The sequence below is a fragment of the Pongo pygmaeus genome, chromosome 9 (genome assembly GCF_028885625.2).
Source record: "Pongo pygmaeus isolate AG05252 chromosome 9, NHGRI_mPonPyg2-v2.0_pri, whole genome shotgun sequence".
NCBI classification, from domain to species: domain Eukaryota; kingdom Metazoa; phylum Chordata; class Mammalia; order Primates; family Hominidae; genus Pongo; species Pongo pygmaeus.
In genome coordinates, this window is record NC_072382.2 from 44,302,685 (window position 1) to 44,323,512 (window position 20,828).

Consider the following 20,828-nt stretch of genomic DNA (forward strand, 5'->3'; position numbering starts at 1 on the left):
TAAGTATTGATTCCTTACAACTTGGACATTATAAGCAGGGTTGGATTCAGGTTATGTGGGGTCTAAAGTTCATACAGCTTGGGGGCTATTTTAAGAAAGAGAATCAAAAATTATAAACAAAATTCAGCATATAAGTTGATATACATTTAGAAAGAAAAAGTAGCTTACAACACATTATAATTTTAAAAAGCAAACTAATAAGAGAAAATCAAAAAAACATTTTTATTAATTATCTATATGTCATACCTCTATAATAGAATGTATATTATCTGTATGTTCTTTGATTGCCTTCTGATATAAGTAAAAATTCTGTTTTGTTTCCTGTGGAGATAATACAAGAAAAATTAATGTTTTATGTAGCATAGTTGGTCGAAATTGTTTTTGTATTTTGAAATATACAAAAAGCATGATTCATCTTCTCAAATCATTATGTAACTCAAATATTTAGAGTCCCATAAAATTTTAGACATGTTGTCAAATTTGGAAAGCCTTTTATAAAAAGTGTCTTAAATATATGAGATATTTGCAAATCTCTGCAAAGATCTTTCAAAAAGGAACTCTTGGCTCTTTACATATCAAACCTTGTTTCTGTTCTGCTACACACATACTTCCACTGGGTAGAAAGTGATCATATCAGGCACCTTCATTTTAACCCACCAGTTGAGTTGATCTAGAACAGCAGTGTATTTCTGGACATTCTTACGCCAAAAATTCCTAAAACGTATGGCTATGATTTTGAGCTACATAATTGCATTTCACTAAACTTTATTCAAAGATATCTTTCATTCACTATCCCTTAGCCAGATCACAAAATTTCTTACAGCTGGTCCATTGGTCCTCAAGAGGAGTATGTGGTAAGATGTGATTTGGAGACAGCAGTCTAAACTACTTATGGTTAAAATATTTTACAAAAATAAGTGGAATACAAAATGGTACAGCCACTTTGGAAAACTGTTTAGCAGTTTCTTATAAAACTACACGTGCAATTACCATACTACCTAAAAATTATACTACTGTCAAAATAGTACAAGAACTCCAGAGAGATTTACCTAACTCCAGAAGTATATGTTTTTCTTTCAAAGTAAAATAAGAATCCAGAATTTGGAAACATCTCTAGATCACAAAGCCAGGGACACCAGAGATTTTCTGCCCCTTGGAGAGATGTATTTACATTACAAATGCTAGAGTGATAACCCAGGAAATTTTCTTAATACTTTATGTACTATTAACTCTTGGGCAAAAATAAACAGGGCATTTTACTTTGTGAGAGAATCTGGAGGATGAAACAAGAAGAAAGCAGAAGGTGGAGCAGAGAGGAGTGAAGGCTGAAGTCATACAGAAGGAGGGTAAAGCACTCAAAAGAACTGTAGGAAGAACAAGAGCAAAGGGTGATGAAAATAGGTCAAGATAAGTTTGGCAGCTGTCATATATGTTTAAAGAAAGCTACAAAAATAAACAAAAATATGTTTAAAGAAAGCTACAAAAATATGTTTAAATAAAGCTACAAAAATCAATTGCAATTTACTGTCATAAAATTAAGAAAGAGCTAAAAAAAATGAAGCTAATGTTTTATTCCAACTGCTAGGAAAAGCAGAAGATAAGGTAGGAACCAAAGCAAAGCACACACTTCCAAAGATCAAATGAAAGATGTGATTAAAGAAAAGGTCACACCAGCATCAGTGATCAAAGAGAGGTGAGTCCAAAGAATACCAAGGGCCTGGGCAGAGCAGATGTGCAGCATGGCTTATATCTGCATTGTTTGCTGACTTTATGCTCTTAGGGCTTTCAAAACTGGAAGAAAAATGACCTAAGTGATTATCATTGCCTCTAGTTCCCTATGGTGCTTCTAGAGAAACTGAGATCCCAAAATACAAAGGAATTAATCCAAAGTCACATTTTACTTTCATCTCATAGAGCCATGACCTTTGTTTAATCAAGTTTAGAGTAAAGCTGCCTCCTTACATATTTTAAGTTCAGCCAAAAGGCTTTTCTGTACATTGTGAATTATAACAAGTGAAGTTGTAAACAGTCTGTGGCCTACACTTGTGCCAATCACTGAGTTTTGACCAATCAAATATAGCCAACTGTTCAAACCGTGTTCAAATAAGGCAAATGCTGAGCTGTAACCAATCCAGTTGTTTCTGTACCTCACTTCCGTTTTCTGTATGTCATTTCCCTTTTTCTGTCCATAAATCTTCTTTCACCATATGGCTGCACTGGAGTCTCTGAGCCTCCCCTGCCTCAGAAGGCTGCCAGACTCACAAATTGTTTAGTGCTCAATTAAACTTCTTTAAATTTAATTTGGCTGAAGTTTTTCTTTTATCATCTTGTATGGTTCCAGCATTATCTTTTTCAATTATGTTATAATGTTTTCTATTTTTAATTCAGATTTGAAGTAGGAATAGTTAAAACTATATACACAGATGCTCTCTCTCTCTCTCTCTCTCTCACACACACACACACACACACACACACAGACACACACACAGGAAAAGGAAGACAGGACATTTCGTTTATAGAAAATGGCTCTTTGCAGTTTGTCATGGTAAGTTAGCATGTCACTTTAGGCAAAGATGTGAAAGGATGTGGTGAATACTGTGCATTAACATCAAACACCCTCCACCTTCTCAGAGCTATTCAATCCTCTAGAGCAAGACCTCTATAACCTTTTACCAGCAGTCTAAGATACCCTTGGAAGTGTTAAGCTGGTGTCACATAGAATATGAAATATCGATGGTTAAAATGTTCTAGACCATGCAGTTCCTCAAATAGAATTCCTCTATTCTATTTTAACATTTATTTTGTTCAGGGATGTTTTACTGACTGTCACTCCATATCCTTTTATAAGGAAGTACAACATATGTTCTCACTCATAGGTGGGAGTTGAACAACGAGAACACATGGACACAGGAAGGGGAACATCACACGCCAGGACCTGTTGGGGGTTGGGGGCTGGGGGGAGGGATAGCATTAGGAGAAATACCTAATGTAAATGATGAGTTGATGGATGCAGCAAACCAACATGGCACATACATACCTATGTAACAAACCTACACGTTGTGCACATGTACCCTAGAACTTAAAGTATAATTAAAAACTAAATAAATAAAAAGAAAGAAGTGCAACGTAATTTATGAGTGAATACACAAAAATAGCAATAGAAAGGCTTTCAGAGGAGAAGTCAGGGACTTTTACTATCACTTGCTATGTGACATTGCATTGCTTCTTAATGTCTATGGGCTCCAAGTTCAAAAAATCAGGATGGCGAAATAGATGATATCTAATATCTGTGCCTATGTCTATATCACATTCTGCTACCTAGATTTTAAAAAACACCTTGCTAACCTGTATATTTACAGCAAGCTTGTGGATCCTCTCCTATAACCCTCTCTCTACCCAGGCTCTTCTTTCTACTATCTCTTCTCTTCTTTCCTCTGACCTTCATTTCTCCACCCTCCCCAATTCCTTCATGGTGGGGAAGGGGGGAGCAAAGATAGCATTGACTTTCTTTTACTATATGGCCAGAAATTGGTCCTTTGTAAAGGAAACTTGTAATAATGGTTTGTATTTGGCCCTTTCTTTAATAGCTTTTTAGATCAGTGAGAAGATGGATCACAATTTTTACCTAGCCAAATAGCACTCTGTTTTTACATCAGCAAAAGGGCTTTAGGGAAATCTCTTTCCATTTATTGAAGTTATTTGAATAAAGACCCTTTCTAACCTTTGACAACTCTGTCACAGCAACAGGAAAATATTTTGTATCTAAACCCTGGGAAATAATAGATAAAAACTTAGGGAACCATAAATGAAATTTATTGTTAGTAGTATCTAGGGCAATTTTGTCTCTCCACAAACATCAGACTATTTCATCTGAAAAAAAGAAAAACTGAAAATTAGATCTTACCATCACTGCTTGTAAGATGAAGTAGAAAGTTGCATCATTCCTTTACTACAGATTTATTGATTCAACAAAAGTTGCAGTAATAAGAAAGCTTCAGACACAGTGCTGTGTGACAGAGCCTGTCTAGTAATGAAGACAACATGTTGCAGAACAAAGCTAAGAATGGCAAAAGACTGAGTCCTACTACATCATTCGAAGATTCAGTAGGCTTTTCTTAAAGCCTAAAATATCCTTGGACCCTTCAGTTGTGCATATCAAACAATTCCCATTTTTGTTTGGCCAACTTTAGTTATTTGTATTATTTGCAATTTTTTAAGTGCTAAAATAAATCAAGGGTGTAATGTGATCAGGTTTATATTTTATATGGAGAGCACTTTCACTCTGATGCCAGAACAGGAACAGATTGGAGTGGAGAGAATAGGAAAAGGAAGATCAATTAAAAACTAGTTTACAGGAGAAATATAATGAGGGCCAAAACTAAAAGCGTCTTCACTGGGAGGGAGGAAAGTTTAATGAAATCAGGATTTTCTTATTTTATTTCTTCTTACAGTTAGGCCTTACCCCCCGGATCTTGGCACATAGATTATGGTAAATACATCTTTAATGAATTAATAAACAGAGGGACAAATTTAAAAAATAGAAGTTGATGATGGAAGAGGTAGAGATGGTGAAGGTTGGTGAGGAAGTTGTTGAGTAGAATGCTTATGAACTACTGAGGGCAGTTGGCTGGGTGATATTGGTATCACTGAGTTTGAGAAGGAAGAATGGTTGATGGTTAGTGAATAGGGCTATATAGAATAGCAAATAAAAAATTCAGCTTTCCACACTTTGAAGGCCTTGATTTTTGGCTTTTGATGTCTTCCATTACTCTTCTGTGTCTTCAACTTAAAGCGAAATAAAGTGGAATCCCATATTCACCTATTTAAAATCTTACCTAACCTTCCAGGATTCTTACAAAATGTCCTCATGGGTGGGTAGAATTTTAACAGGTAGTTATGAAAACTTTGACTACTCTTGTTTGAGCAGATGCCCTCTTATCCTAATTCAAATGAAAGCTCTTGTATCTTTTTGATGGCATTTTCTAATAACCTATTTCTCACATCCCTTGAATTGCATGCCTTAGTAGCTTTTCTTCCCTGCAAAATTAGGAGCCTAGGTCACTCATGTATTCCTTTTGATGTCCTAGGACAATGCTTGGGACCTTTTGGATTTCAGCAAATATTTATTTAGAAAATTAAACAGAAATTTTAAAGTTCTCCTGAATTTCCTTGTTTTGGTCAAATGCACATAGCTCACCTTTTTTCTTCTTCTTTTTATGAATAGACCCTAGTTTTAAAAATATGTCTACAGCCAAACACCTATCAGCACCTACAGGGCTACCAACCTTGTACAAGACAACACCATCTTTTTTTGGTTTGTTGCATTAGCTCCCTAACTGTTCTCTTGTACCCTTGCCATCCTCAGTCCACAGTCAACACACAGTCCAAAGTGACCATTATAATTTTTAGTTGGCTTAACCGGAGATGTTCTCAAAACACTGCAATATCTTCCCATTAACTCAATGTAGATCCCAAGTCCTTGCAATAGATTACAAAGCACCAAGTGATCTGGTCCACAATTACCTTTCTGACCTTTATCTCCTATCAGTCTCTTTCATAGCTTCCAATACATAGCTTTTGTATCATCTTACTCCTATCTTCTGGAATATTCTTCCAACTTATATCTAGGTGGCTGACTCTCTCACCTACTTTAGTTTTGTTGTTGTTGTGGTTGTTCTCAAATGTCGTCTTCTGAGTGAGTCCCAATTTAAAATTGCAACCTTCTCTCCATTACACACACAATTCCCTATCTTCTTTCTCTGATTTATTTTTCTCCATTGCATATACCACCTTGTAAAATACTACAGCATCCTTTTATTTTTTATTTTTTATTTTTTTGGAGATGGAGCCTCGCTCTTTCGCCCATGCTGGAGTGCAAAGGCATGGTCTCAGCTCACTGCAACCTCTACCTCCTGGGTTCAAGCAATTCTCCTACCTCAGCCTCCTGAGTAGCTGAGATTATAGGTGCCCACCACCACACCCAGCTAATTTGTTGTATTTTTAGTAAAGATTGGGTTTCACCATGGTGGCCAGTCTGGTCTTGAACTCCTGTCCTCAGGTGATCCACCCACCGTGCCTCCCAAAGTGCTGGGATTACAGGCATGAGCCACTGCACCCTGCAAAATACTACAACACCTTTATGTTCAACCAAAAACCCTCTCTCAAACTTCAAACTCACATATCTAACTATTTACTCTACCCATCCCCTTGGATGTCTAACAGACATCTGAAACTGAACTCTATATCTTCCCTTGAAAATGTGTACCCTATCAAAGTTATTGCAACTGTTGCCAACATCTCTGAAAAAATGTTTGGGCCAAAGCTTGGAAGCCATTCTCGACTTCTCTCTCTTGTGAAAACCACAAATACAATTTACAATAAATATTATTGGCCCTGCCACAAATCTATTCAGAATTCTACAACTCAGCAATTCCAGTATACCCACTCTGGCCCAAGACACTATCACGACTGTCTTGGAAGATTTCTATCATGTCTTCTTTTTTTCTATCCTTGACCTTCTATAGCCTGTGCTCAATATAGCAGTCAGAGTGTGTTGTAATTTATGTCAGATCATATCATTATCAACTTCATTTAGAATAAAATCCAAAGTCTCTATAGAGGTTTACAAGGCTATGACCTGGCCTCCTAATGCCACTCTGACCTCATCTCCTAGCACTTCTCCCCTCCTAATTCCATAACACTTGTCTTTCTATTTGCTGTTCCCAGAGCCTGCCAGGCACTCTACATTATTAGGGCCTTTGTTTTATCTTCCCCCAGATATCTACTTGGCTAATTCTACTATGTTCTTCAAGTCTTTGTTCAAATATCTAACCTGACCATATATTTCATATTGCAAACTTCCCTCACTTAAGGTACACTACATATTCTTTCTTATAGAACCAATTATGTTCTAATATTAATATTTCACTGGATGGAAGCCCTGTGAACACCAGGATCTTTGTTGGTCTTGTTCATTGATATAACCCAAGTTCCTAGAAGAGTACTTCACACAAAGTATCCATATCATCGTCTATTTACCATTTGCTTGTTTATTAACAAGGTTGGCACATTGTATGACAATCAGGAGAGCTATTCAAATGTATTAGGATTGTGCCGTGAATAGCCTATTGGGCTAAATGCAGAGCCCCCCACCCACCCACCCTCACTAAAGTGCAGTCTTTATGAGGCTAAGAGTTTTTGTCCATTTTCTTCATTGCTATATCCTTATGTCCTGAGCAGTTTTCAACACAGAGAAGGTGTTTGATAAAGTAATTGTCCGGTAAATAGATAATAGAGCAAATGCTCCATTATAAATTATTAGAAGAAAAAAAACTGCTCTGGGGTTGATAGCATAGACTTTTTAAATATAATACTGCCAATCACTAATGTTGTGAAACAGATACCACTTACATGTCTCCCATCACAATCAATACAGCTCTTTTAAGGAGTTTATTATTCACATTAAAGAGCAAAAATCCTAAACCATTGAGCCTTAAATTTATTTCTTCACACTCCAATTTACCTCTTATCACCATAGGAGCAGAAAAAGAAAAGGAAGATAAAAAATGAAAATGCTTACAGCTGAGCACAAATAGGAATAGGAACGAGAGATACTCCATGAGTTAGGGCCAGAAAAAAAAAATCCAGGATTAAGTGGAGAGACATTGCATGCTGGTTCTTTTATATATGCTGGTGTTTGCAAAGAAGATTGTGGATTACATTGTGATTTCCTATCAAAAGTAAAACCTAAACATAGAAAACACCTAGAAATGACAAGAAAAATCTTTTGCAAAATGAAAAAGGAATTCAGTATACAGCACACACACAGAGAAGAGTTACCTGCGACCTATTATTGTAATTAAATTTCAAAACTTTGAAAAGAAATGGGATCTGCAGGGTCTGCTGGTGCTTATTCATGAGCAGGCTTTACTCAGTGAGCAATAACAGGCACTGCAGGTTTTTGTTTGCACCCATTGATGGGAGTTGGTAAAAAAGTGTGCTTCCAGGATCCTATTCTATACCGTCAGTTGTTCAGGCATGCTGCTGTTCCATACTAATCTCTACCAACACCCTGTTTTTAGAACAACTTTATTGAGGCATAAGTTATACTATATAACATGTAAATTATTATGTATATCTAATAATTTTCCCATTTTTAGTGTACTACTCAATGATGCTTAGTAAACTTACTGCATTGTGCAACCATCACAGCACTCCTGTTTTTCAACATTGTTATTACCCTGCTAAGACCCTTCATGCCAGTTTACAGTTAATCCTCATTTCCACTCTCATCCATAGGAATTCATGATCACTTTTGTCTCTATACATTCGGTTTTCTGAACATTGAATATAAATGTAATCATACAATGTGTGGTCTTTTTTCGTCTGACTTCTTTCACTTAGCATAAGATTTTTGAAATTATCCATGTTGTAGCATGTGTCAGTATTTCATTGCTTTTTGTTGCCAGATTGTATCCCATTATATGAACAGACCATATTTTGTTCAATCACAGTTGATCTACACCTGGGTAGTTTGCACTTTTTGGCTATTGTGAATAATGCTTCTATGAACACTTGGATGAAGAACATGGACAAAGTTTCTACCCAAACATGCTGGTGGTGAGGAGGAGATAGGCATTGAGATAAATAAAAGTAAAATGCATGCTAGAAAAATCATAAGTGCTATGAGGAAAAAGAAAAAAGCAGAACAGGGTTAGAGAGGTCAGCAGTTTGCAGGTGGAATGGAGAGACAGGTTGCACTAATAAATAACCTGATGTGGTAAAAACCTTGAGTAGAGGTTAAAGGCTTCAAATAAGTTTTCTGGGGAAAGAACAGAAATTGAGAATGTATATGGAATATCAAGAAAAAACAGAAGGTGAGAATATATCTGGCATAAAATCAGTATAAACTGTTAATATTTAGGTCAGTAACAGAGACTGGCTATTCTTTGTCTAATTTCAGATCTGCCTCAATTAATGTTAAGACCCTGCACAGATTATTTTCTTCTTTAATATTACTATTTTCTCAACCTTACAATGAGGAATGTTGACTAAGGTTGTTCAGTTTCTGATATGGTTTGGCTGTGTCCCCACCTAAACCTCATCTGAAACTGTAGTTCCCATAATCCCCATGTGCTGTGGGAGGGATCAGGTGGAGATAACTGAATCATGAGGGCAGTTTTCCCCATTCTATTCTCGTGATACTGAGTTTGTTCTCAAGAGATCTGATGGTTTTATAAGGGGCTTTTCCCCCTACTTCGTTCTCACTTCTCTTTCTGCCACCATGTGAAGAACGACGTGTTTGCTTACCCTTCCACCATGATTTTAAGTTTCCTGAAGCCTCCCCAGCCATGCTGAACTGTGAGTCAATTAGACCTCTTTCCTTTATGATTTACCCAGTCTCAGGTATGTCTTTATTAGCAGCCTGAGAATGGACTAATACCGTTCCCTTTCAGCTAATATATGTATTAGTAGTAAAATATTTTTTAAATACCATTGAACGTGATATTTGTCTTGAAAAACAGATATTTCTTTAAAGAATGAATGCAAGCAAATATCCAGTACCTACTTCCCCAAACAACAGGATGGAAAAAGAAAATGAGAAATCAAGAGAGCCAGAAGGAAAATTTAAGATGGTTTCTAACAATTATTAAAAAGGAATTAAATAGTAAGCAGACAAAAGGGAATCTTGTGTCTAAGAAAGAAATGTGGATTACTAGAAATAGCCTGCATTCAGGAAGGCAAGTAGAAGCAGACAATTATTGACTGTTACCTCTCAGATGTAAAAATGCTTGTGATATGAACAAATGAGCTTTGGAAACTTCAATTAATCCACACTTATTGGCATAGATATGAAGCAATACTGTGAAATCGTTAAGATAAAGGGCCTTAAATGCAGATAAAATTGTTTCAGCCTACAAGTCCATCAGGTACTAGCTGAGTGTTTGGGAGTAAATTGTAAAAGAGATTGAAGCCTCAGTTTTTGTGCCTATAAAATGAACATGATAATATCAACTTCATAAGATTGTGAGGATTATGTTAAATCCAACATATTCAACAAGCCACGCAAAGGCACTGGCAAAATCCTGGCATAGAGAAAATGCACAATAAGCTGTAGAGATTGTTACTGCTATTAATGAGAGAAGTACCCTTGAGAGCATGAGATGCTTCTTGATTCTTCCCCAAAATAGGATTAGTCAGCTTTAGGTTTGTCCCTATTACCTCCAAACCAAAGAAAATTAGAAGATAAAAGGACAATTTGAGCTGCTATATAATCCCCTTCGGCAAATCTCAACTCGTTAATAACAAACACATGAACAGAGTCCCAAGTCCCTAGGTGTACTTTATCTCTTCTAAGGGTATATTGAAAGAAAGAAAGGAAGGAAAGAAGGAAGGAAGGGAACAAAGCAGTCTTTGCCTGCCATCTATTCTAGTTATATATTTTTTTCCTAATCCCCAATTATCTCTTTAGTCCAAGTAAGTCTGTAAAGGGCATTGGAGACAGTGGAGCAAAAATAAATATTCATTTTTGAAGCAAAGCAATTTTTGTTCTCCTTTTCAAAGCACTGAAGTACCTCTCTAAATTCAAGGCTTATGCTGAGTACCTCTCATTGCTGAAGCCAAATCAAGGCATACCTACAGCTGATTCTGAGTAAATCTCTCATTTTTAAACAGATCAAACTTCAAGGAGCATAGTAGGCTTCAAATATGCAGACTAGCATTCAATTTTTCATTCTCAATGAATCCAACACCCACTTGATTGATAGTTAAATCTTTTTCTATTTCAATGTTTGTCACTCACATGAGCGATTAACAGCTTCTTACAGTTGCAATGATTTTATTGGTACATCCCTATGAGAATTCTCAGAGTAATTTTTGTAATGACATTTTATTTGTTTTACTTCAAATTACATGGTTATGAGAGTTCTTTTCAAGGTAACGACATTTTGCCTGAAAAGTGAATGACAATGAAGGCAAGAATAACGCAAAGTTCAGGCTTGAAGGTGGAAATGAACTTTTTTTCAAGGAACATAAAAAAGCCAGTGTTGATAAAATGTAGGGGGCAAGAGAAAGAGAGGTAGAAGGGGGTATAGAGCGAGGTAGAGGCTAGATTATTAGTGTTGCTGTGAAGAGAATGAACTTTGTCAGGGAGACCGGTTGAGAAGTTGTTACATTTGTGAGCATGACAGTTTGATGGTGGTTTTGCCTAAGGTGGAAGTAGTGGAGAGGGAGAAAAATATATTGATTTGGGGTGTGATCCCAGATAGAATTATTAGGATTATTAATGGATAGGAATAGGGAGAGTGAGATAAAATGAAAAATTAAGGATGACTCCTAGATTTGGAAGTCAGCGAATTGTTTGACAGTGATGCCATTTACTGAGATACAGAAGACTGATTTAGAAGCAGATTTAAATATTGCAGAGTGGCCATATTCATCCTGCTACCTCCTGGCATTTTAAATGACAACTGAAATGTAATTAGGCTATCCACATTATGAATTCACACATTTAACTAATGTAAAACAACATTAATTCACTGGTTTGAGTTTGTAGCTATAAAATACACTTATCCCTGTATCGCCACCCTGAGAGGCATGACTTCAAGATGATTAAAATGGCCCTTGAACTAGGCTTCCTTCTTTTCCAGCTTTGCTATGCTTATCTCAGTGACCTTGAGCTAATTCTTAGTCTTTTCATTTGTCAATTTTTTCACCTATAAAATACAAATATTAATAGACTATGCTTCACTGGGTAAGGTTAAACATGTTAGTTAATACCTGATACCTCAGAACAGTGCCTGGCCCAAGGATATGCTTAAAAATATTTTTATTGTAAATAAGAAATCCCTCATCATGAGTATCTATTAACTGCCATATGACAGGAAATGGAATAATGTTCTTCTTGTGGATTTGTCCTCTGTTTGCTCAGGTGGTAGTACCTAAGGGCTTTACTCCTTGCTCAGTCCCTGTTCAGCCTATGACAGATATACTATGGTAATGTTTTCTAGACAACATCTTTATTTAATTATAAAAATATCTGGCACTGAATGATTAATTCCCATATGCTAGTAAGGAATGTTTATACATAATTTAATTTATCTCAAGAATTCCATGAAACAAGTTTTGTAAACCCTTTTTCCCAAATAAACTGAAGCTTAGAGAGGATAAAAAATTGACACAAGCAGACACAACCAGTAACTGACTAGGTTTGGTATTATATTCAAAACTATATAAATTTGAAATTGTGCTTTATCGTTTCATGACCATCTCCAGTTAATTCTGAAATCCCAGTTCTCACATAGCAGTAGACAATTATAACGTTGTTAAAGGAGCGATAGTGTTCATTTCTTCTCTCTATTAAAGTGACCACACCCCTCTCTATGAGACATTTCCTCCCACACATCTGTCACTTCTAGACCTCTCCTGAGGTGTTTTCTCTCAATCAGCTCACTCATCACTTTCCCTATAGCAGAATTTCCCACAGTGCCTCTGATATCTCACACGTTGACCTTCTTATCACTGTTTCCTTCTTCCTTGAAAGAAGCATATGGCTTCACTTCATTCTGAGTCTTTTTCATACATCCCAGCTCTAAGACTAGCATTCAAGACCCCTCGACCTGTGTTAGAGATGGTCTTCCTAGTACTCATGAATCTACATTCTGGAAGCATCAACAAAGCCTTTTAAACCTGCAAAGTCCCAAAAGCTTATTGTTCAGAACAGCAAAACTGATGTCTAGAAAAACTATTTTCTGCAAAGGCAGACAGGGGAACCTAGTTCTCTTCTTTTTCTTTTTTTCTTTTTTTTTTTTTTTTTGGTTACCTTTTGGAAACATAGTATTCAAGTTCAGTAGATTGCATTTAGAATCAATTAGCTTAATTACTAATTTTCTCAAAGTATAGCAAAGTGGATAGAGCTTGAATGTTTATACTTTGTTGTCCTTCCTTCTCACCCCCCACACACCTCTAAAGAATAAGTAAACTTTTTCAATGTTACTTATCAGAAGACAGAATAAAATCATAGAGATATAAATCTTGATTTTTATGAGCAAAATGCTTAAATACTGCAGAACTGTTTAAAAATTCATTATTAGGGAGCAGATGGAAAGGGCAGAGTTGAGGAAAGACAGAGAATATGGCTCTGGGAGGTAAGAATGGAGTTGGAAGAATGTGTCAGTTAAAATAAATGTTTTGGTGTTACAACAGGGATTCTCAAAGAGAGGATAAAAATGTAAAGGATAGTGGGAATTCGGAGATGTGGTAGGATAGTGATTTATATGCATTTTAAAGATCATATGCAATATTAGAATATCATTTTGCAACTTAAAAATTATAATTCTCAAAATGCAAACTACAGAATGTAGAGCTTAGAGAATTCTTGGCTGATGATGCATGGTTTAAATAAGGATTGAGAAATATTGCCTTAGAAATTCGATGTACTCAGCCAATTAAATGAATATATAAATAAATCATTTGGTTAAAAGTTGCCATAGAGTACATTTTCCTGCTCATAATAGGAAAGGTTACAAATTGCTCAGCAGTAACCTTTTGAGAAATTATGATTTTTTTTCTATAAGAGAATGAATAAAGAAAAAAGGCACAAGTCTTTAAAATCCTTTTATCCTAAACTAATGCCCTATGCTGCTTACACTTAGCATGATAAATGATTGCTGATTATATGAATAAAGTCAATTGAACAGAAAAGAAAGGCAATTGTGTCATACATGCTTGGAATATGTCTTATGAAACAGCTTGGTTTTCGACAATGACTGTATCTATTGAGACAATTTTCTGCAATTATCCATAGGTCTGAAAGTTCAGTTCTCTTTTTCAGTTTTAAGACCCGGGGAGCTATATAGCACAATATTAAGATTTATGCTTAATACTTGACTTGAGACTCTCAGGGTGAATTCTGGTTCTTCAGCTTGCCTCCTCTGTGATCTTGGTGAAGTTACTTTAGCTTCTAACCCTGAGTTTCTCATATGCAATATGCAGAGGAATAGCAACAACCTTATAAACTGGTAGTAAGACGAATCGAACTGATGCAAGTAAGGTATTACCACAGTGCCTATACAAAGAAAATTCTCAAAAATGCTAACAGTGTTTACCATCTACTTGTTTTTCTCCTTCACATGTACCTTGCTTATTCCAATAACATGGAGAAAATGTCGTTCATGTATTTTGTCTTCCTGTAAAAGCAGCATTATCTTGTGATAAGCATACCACTTGAAGTTAGAACATCTAGGGTTTAAATTCTGGGTCCACAATTTACTAATTGGATGACAATGGGAAAGCCATTTAACCTTTGTGAGTCTTGATTTTCTCATTTGTACAGGATTTATTGAGAATTAACTGAGCTGTAAATTACTGGCAAATACCAAGGAGATTTCTCTCTCCTTTTATTTAGTCTTTCTCCCCTAAATATCATGGTTATTACAATATAAATAATTGCTCTAAAGGTTTAATATTTTAAAACTTGGAACTCATAAAATTCCAAAGGAACTAACCTTTTTTTATTCCAATGCAGAAGCTGTAACATTCTGAGTTGCTGCAACGTTGATTTGCTGCAACAAGAACACAATAATATGCAAGGCAACTATATTATGTAAGGATAACATCAGTGACTATACCAAATAAACCCCCCAAAGTCAGTGATTTAACATAACAGAAATGTATTTTCTCACTCAAAATACAATTAGCATTCTCAACCAGTGGACAGACTCTTCTAACAGGGATTTCAGGGACTTGAGCTCATTTCATCTTGGGGCCTCTGACATATTCTCACATTGCCATGCTCATCTGCATCTAGAAAAAAAAGGAAAAGTATAAGAGAAACATGCAGAGAATAATTTTTGTGAGTCAAGCTAGAACTTAGTCATATAGTCACAACTAAGTAGGGGGGTGCTAGAACATGCATTTCACCTGGGTTTCAGATAACACTTTTTAATATTTTATTATTGAGTTATAGGAGTCTGTGATGTATTCAGGATACATCCTTGGTTAAGCATATGAATTGCAAATATTTTTCCCTGTCTATGGTTTGACTTTTCTTCATCTTTATAGTGAAGTTTGACATAGGGAAGATCTTAATTTTTATGGGTTTCTATTTATCAATTTTTTTGTTTTACGCCATTTTTATGTCCAGTCTAAGAAATATTTGATTTTGTAGTTATTATTCTATATTTTCTATGGAACGTTTTATAGATTAAGCATTTATGTTCAAGTCTATCATATCTGTTGATATGAGGAAGGGTTTAGGGTATTTTTTATATTTAATTTTGCACCTCTGTATTTGTCCATTTTCACACTGCTGATAAAGACATACCTGAGACTGGGTAATTTATAAAGGAAAAGGTTTAATGGACTCAGTTTCACATGCCTAGGGAGGCCTCACAATCATGGTGGAAGATGAACAGCATGTCTTACATGACAGCAGACGAGAGAAATGAGAGCCAAGTGAAAGGATAAACCCCTTTTAAAAATCATCAGATTTTGTGAAACTTACTCACTACCACGAGAATAGTATGAGGAAACTGCCCCCATAATTCAATTATCTCCCACCAGGTCCTTCCCACAACACAGGGGAATTATGGGAGTTAAGACTCAAGATGCAATTTGGGTGGGGACACAGTGAAACCATATCAATCACCATTTATTGATGGTTATTGAACCATCAATTATTGAAAAGTATCCTTTTTCTATCAAGTTAACATGAAAATTGTTGACAATCAATTAACTCTAAATACTAGTTATCACATTACCCCAAAGTTTACCCCAAAGGTTAATGGCAGCTGTGGTCTCAATGTGTCTCCAAAATTCATGTATTGAAAATTTAATCCCCAATGCAACAGTGTTGAGAGATGGGGACTTTTGGAGGTGTTTAGTCGTGAGATCTCTCATGAATCAATTACTGCCAATATAAAAGGGTTTGTAGGGGTGAGTGTCTTTTACCTGCTCCTTCCACCTTCTACCATGTGAGGACACAGTGTTCCTCCTCTCTGGAGGAAGCAGCAACAAGGTGTGCCATCTTGGAACCAGAAAGCAAACGTGCTGTCTTCTTAATCATGGACTTCATAGCCTCAAGACTGTGGTCTTCTGTGATAGCACAAAACAAACCAAAGCAGTGGCTTAAAACAGCAAATATTTATAATGTCACAGTTTTTTGTGGGTCGAGATCTGGGAGAAACCTACCTGGATTACTCTGCCTTGAGGTCTCCCATGAAATCGCAGTCAAACTATTGGCTGGGCTCTTCTTATGGCAAGATTTTCTGAGATTGCAGTATCTGTTTCCAAACTGAGGTGGAAATTTACACGTGTGTCTTCCTATCTCCCCTACTCTAAGGAACGTGCATGCACCAAGTATATGTGAGTAGGCATAAATCAAAGGCTTTGATTCCTTTCAACCACATTTCCCTGTCCCTCTTCTACCTTCAGAAGAGTAGCCTTGAATTTATGGGTTTCTTTTGTTTAACTTCCAGATATGGTTTCTTTTGAAAAATGAATTTCATTCATGAAGATAAAAGTTTGAAGAGCAGGGACTGTTGAGCTAAGATACATGTATATGTCTGTAGACTTTTTAATTTTATTTTCTTCCTTGCTGTCAGTTATTCCTTATCACTTCTTCTATTATTAGATGTCTGCCTCTATCAGAGCTTTTCTTTCCATATTGCTTCTAGTTTGCAAATTCTGAACTGCTGTGAGACAGAAAATCATATACATGTGCTACTGATTAGAATTCAAATATCTGAGAAAGTTCCTTAAAAAGAAAAGGCAAAGATTTAAAAGCTTTTAAAAATACTCAGAAATATGCACAAATAATTACAATGATTATGATAATTTTTTGTAATTATGCCTGTACATTATGGTTTTCCTCCTAAGCATTAAGCTCAATTGGAATAGATACTATGTCTGCTATTTTTTAAATTGTAGATCTTGTGCTTGGCACACACAAAAAATCAATAAATGTTTCCGTTAGACTGGATTCTATAGAGTTGAGATTATTTTTAAAATTCAGTAAAGGCTGTTGCCTCATTTCTGTAAGTTTTCAAAATATTGAGACACATATCAGAATAAGTAAATGTCACATTGGCAGGCTTTGTTTTTATTCCAATGATGTTCCTATTGCTCACAACATTTTTAGAATCATTCCTCAGTTGTGGAAAATCTTTATTATATGATTGTGGATTTGCTATTAAGATTAGGCAAACATCATTCTCTACTCAATGCTAGAGACTATAGTGAATCCTAAAATTTTATAAACCATTAAAATGAGGTTTGAGGTATGACAATAAAGATTTTGATGTTTATAGGTTTCTATAACTTTATTTTGACTTAAAAATAACCCCAGATGTTACTAAACAAAAAAAGGACTGTATGAGTTTGCAAGGTGGATTAGGTAAATGCATTCAAAATCTACTTGGATATATAAGTGATAGATAGAAATTGTGTTTTAAATAATCTGACTACTATGTAAATTCTCAGTTATACTCTAAAATTGTCTCCAAAGATTTAGATCACAAGTTGCCAAAGTTAAATATTTTATATTCTCTTAATTCAAAATAGAGAAAATCTCCTTGTACTATGGTTCTCTAGAGGGACAGAACTAATAGGAGATATATGATATATATATATATGAGTTTATTAAGTAGTATTAAGTCACATGATCACAAGGTCCCACAGTCGGCTGTCTGCAAGCTGAGGAGCAAGGAAGCCAGTCCGAGGTCCAAAGCTGAAGAATTTGGAGTCCGATGTTTGAGGACAGGAAGCATCTAGCACAGGAGAAAGATGTAGGCTGGAGGCTAAGCCAGTCTAGCATTTATTTATTTATTTATTTATTTCTATTTTACTGTAAGTTCTGGGATACATGTGCTGAACGTGTAGCTTTATTACATAGGTATACATGTGCCATTGTGGTTTGCTGTGCCTATCAACCCATCTAGGTTTTAAGCCCCACATGCATTAGGTATTTGTCCTAATGCTCTCCCTCCACTTGCTCCTCAACCCCCAACAGGCCCCAGTGTGTGGTGTTCACCTCCCTTTGTCCATGTGTTCTCATTGTTCAACTCCCACTTATGAGTGAGAACATGCGGTGTTTGCTTTTCTGTTCCTGTGTTAGTTTGTTGAGGATGATGGTTTCCAGCTTCACCCATGTCCCTGCAAAGAACATGAATTCTTTCATTTTCATGCATAGTATTCCATGGTGTATACGTGCCACATTTTCTTTAGTCTATCATTGATGGGCATTTGGGTTGGTTCTTAGTCTTTGCTATTGTAAAAAGTGCTGCAATAAACATACGTGTACATGTGTCTTTACAGTAGAATGATTTATAGTCCTTTGGGTATCTACCCAGTAATGGGATTGCTGGGTCAAATGGTATTTCTGGTTCTAGATCCTTGAGGAATCACCACACTGTCTTTCACAATGATTGAACTAATTTACACTCCCACCAACAGTGTAAAAGCATTCCTAGTTCTCCCAACAGTTTAGCCTTTTCATGTTTTTCTACCTGCTTTATATTCTACCTGCACTGGCAGCTGATTAGATGGTGCCCACCCAGATTAAGGGTGGGTCTGCCTTTCCCAACCCAATGTCTCAAATGTTAATCTCCTTTGGCAACACGCTCACAGACATACCCAGAATCAATACTTTGCATCCTTGAATCCAATCAAGTTGACACTCAGTATTAACCATCACACACTTCTTCAGCAATATGCCCAAGATATAAACAAGAAAGATATGACAATTTTTGTCTTTTTATTAAAATTGTATATTTTGGCAAGGGCTAAACTACTTAGATATATTAAACAGATATTACTAATACAATAGTAGTAAGATATGATGCATAAAATGTGCTAAGTTTTGCAAGGTCGAAATACTTATGTTCTGTACATACTGTATAAGTAACTAGATGTGAAGCTAGCTCTCTTGGAGTGCTTTAGGCAGGTATTTAAAGAAAAATCAGATAAATTGCTGCCTGGGCCCAGGCTATTTTGTCTTGATGTAGGGTTGCCAGATTTATCAAATAAAAATATAAGACACCCAGTTCAATCTGAATTTGAGATAATCAATGGGTAATTATTTATAAAAGCATGTTTATTTATAAAATATTTTATTTATAAATGTAATATAGTTTTATAATATGCAATATTTGGGATATATTTACCCTAGTCATTCACTGTGTATCTCAAAATCATATTTAACTGAGCACACTACATTTTATCTGACAATCATATTTTTTAAGTTTTACTGAAACATTCACAAACAATTCACCCGTTTTTAGTATATAATTCAATAGTTTTTAGTATACTCAGAATTTTAAAACCATCACCACAATTAATTTTAGAACATCTTTGTCACTATAAAAATAACCCTATGCTCATTAGCTGTCAATCCTCATCCTCACACACGTCCCCATTAGTGGTGGCTCCAGGCAATCACAAATCTACATTCTATTTCTAGATTTGCTTATTGTGGGCATTTTAAATAAACAGAATAATAAAATATGTAATCTTTTATAACTGGATCTTTTTATTTACCATAATGTTCTCAAGGATTTTTTTTCTTTTATAACATGTAGCAGTATGTTAGTACTTTATTCATTTTATTATTAACTAATATTCTACTGTATGGATTAACCATATTTTATCCATTAATCAGTAGATGGACATTTGAACTGTTTTCATTTTTCCTATTACAAATAATGCTGTCATAAATTTTATGTAAAATTTTTTGTTAAGAGTGGAAATTCTGGTTCATATGATAACTCTATTTTTAATTTTTTGAAGAACTGACAAAATGTTTTCCAAAGCAATGGCACCATTTTAAATCCCTAATAGTAAGCATAATGATTATAATTTCTTCATATCCTCACAAACACTTACTATCTGTCTATTTGATTATAGCCATTCTATTGATTGTGAAGTGGTATTTTATTTCAATGTCTATTTTGTCTGATATTATGATAACTACTTTAATTTTTTTATAGTTGTTGTTTACGTGATAGTGTTTTTCCATCTTTTAACTTTCAATCTATTTATATATTTGATTGTTTTTCCTATAGACAACATATTGTTGGATCTTGGTTTTTATGCACTCTGCTGATCTCCGCCTTGTAGTGGAAATGTTTCATTCATTAATGTTATTGATATGGTTGCACTATGTCCGTAATTTTGCTTTTTGTGTATCTGTCTAATGTCTTTTATTCTCCTTTTTCTCTTTTACTATTTTCTTTTAAATTAAGTAAATAGTTTCTAACACAGTATTTTATTTTCTTAAAATAAATCAAACTCAGTTATAAAATATATTTTATATTACTTTCTTATCGATTGCTGTATGCCTTACAACATACATCTTATCAGACTCAACATTTATGGTAACATAAATCCATTGAGACATAGTAACATTAATTCTTTATAGGTCTATTTATTCTACTTATTCAATAATTGTTATACATATTACATCTACATATGTTACAAACACAACAATATATTGTTATAATACTTGTTTTTATATAATTTTATGTCTTTTAAAGAACATGAGAGAAGAAAGGAAAGCAAAGTAACTATTAGCATTGTTATGTTAACATTATTCTTTACAATTTCTGGTTCTCTTCATTTTTTTCCTGTTGATTCAAGTTGTATCTTAGTGTCATTTCATTTCTTTAATACAACTTTGCTCCAATTATTTCTTTCTTCTCTTAATGTCAAATATATTAGTTTTGTTTGCATTATAGGCTCAACACTATTATACATATATTGTTTTATGCATTTATTTTGAATTAAGAGAAAATAAAAATATGCAATTTAATGTCTTATACAACTATTCATATAAT

General features: G+C 35.0%; 1 long non-coding RNA gene across 1 annotated transcript; it reads right to left on the reverse strand.

Annotated features, from left to right (window-relative positions):
• Positions 1-246: 246 nt before the first annotated feature.
• On the reverse strand, positions 247-16,092 carry LOC134740250 (uncharacterized). Its single transcript, XR_010127572.1, has 4 exons — positions 15,949-16,092; positions 14,682-14,802; positions 14,505-14,561; positions 247-321 (listed from the first exon to the last, which is right to left on the reverse strand). It is a non-coding gene; the product is annotated as an uncharacterized LOC134740250 (long non-coding RNA).
• Positions 16,093-20,828: the final 4,736 nt, after the last annotated feature.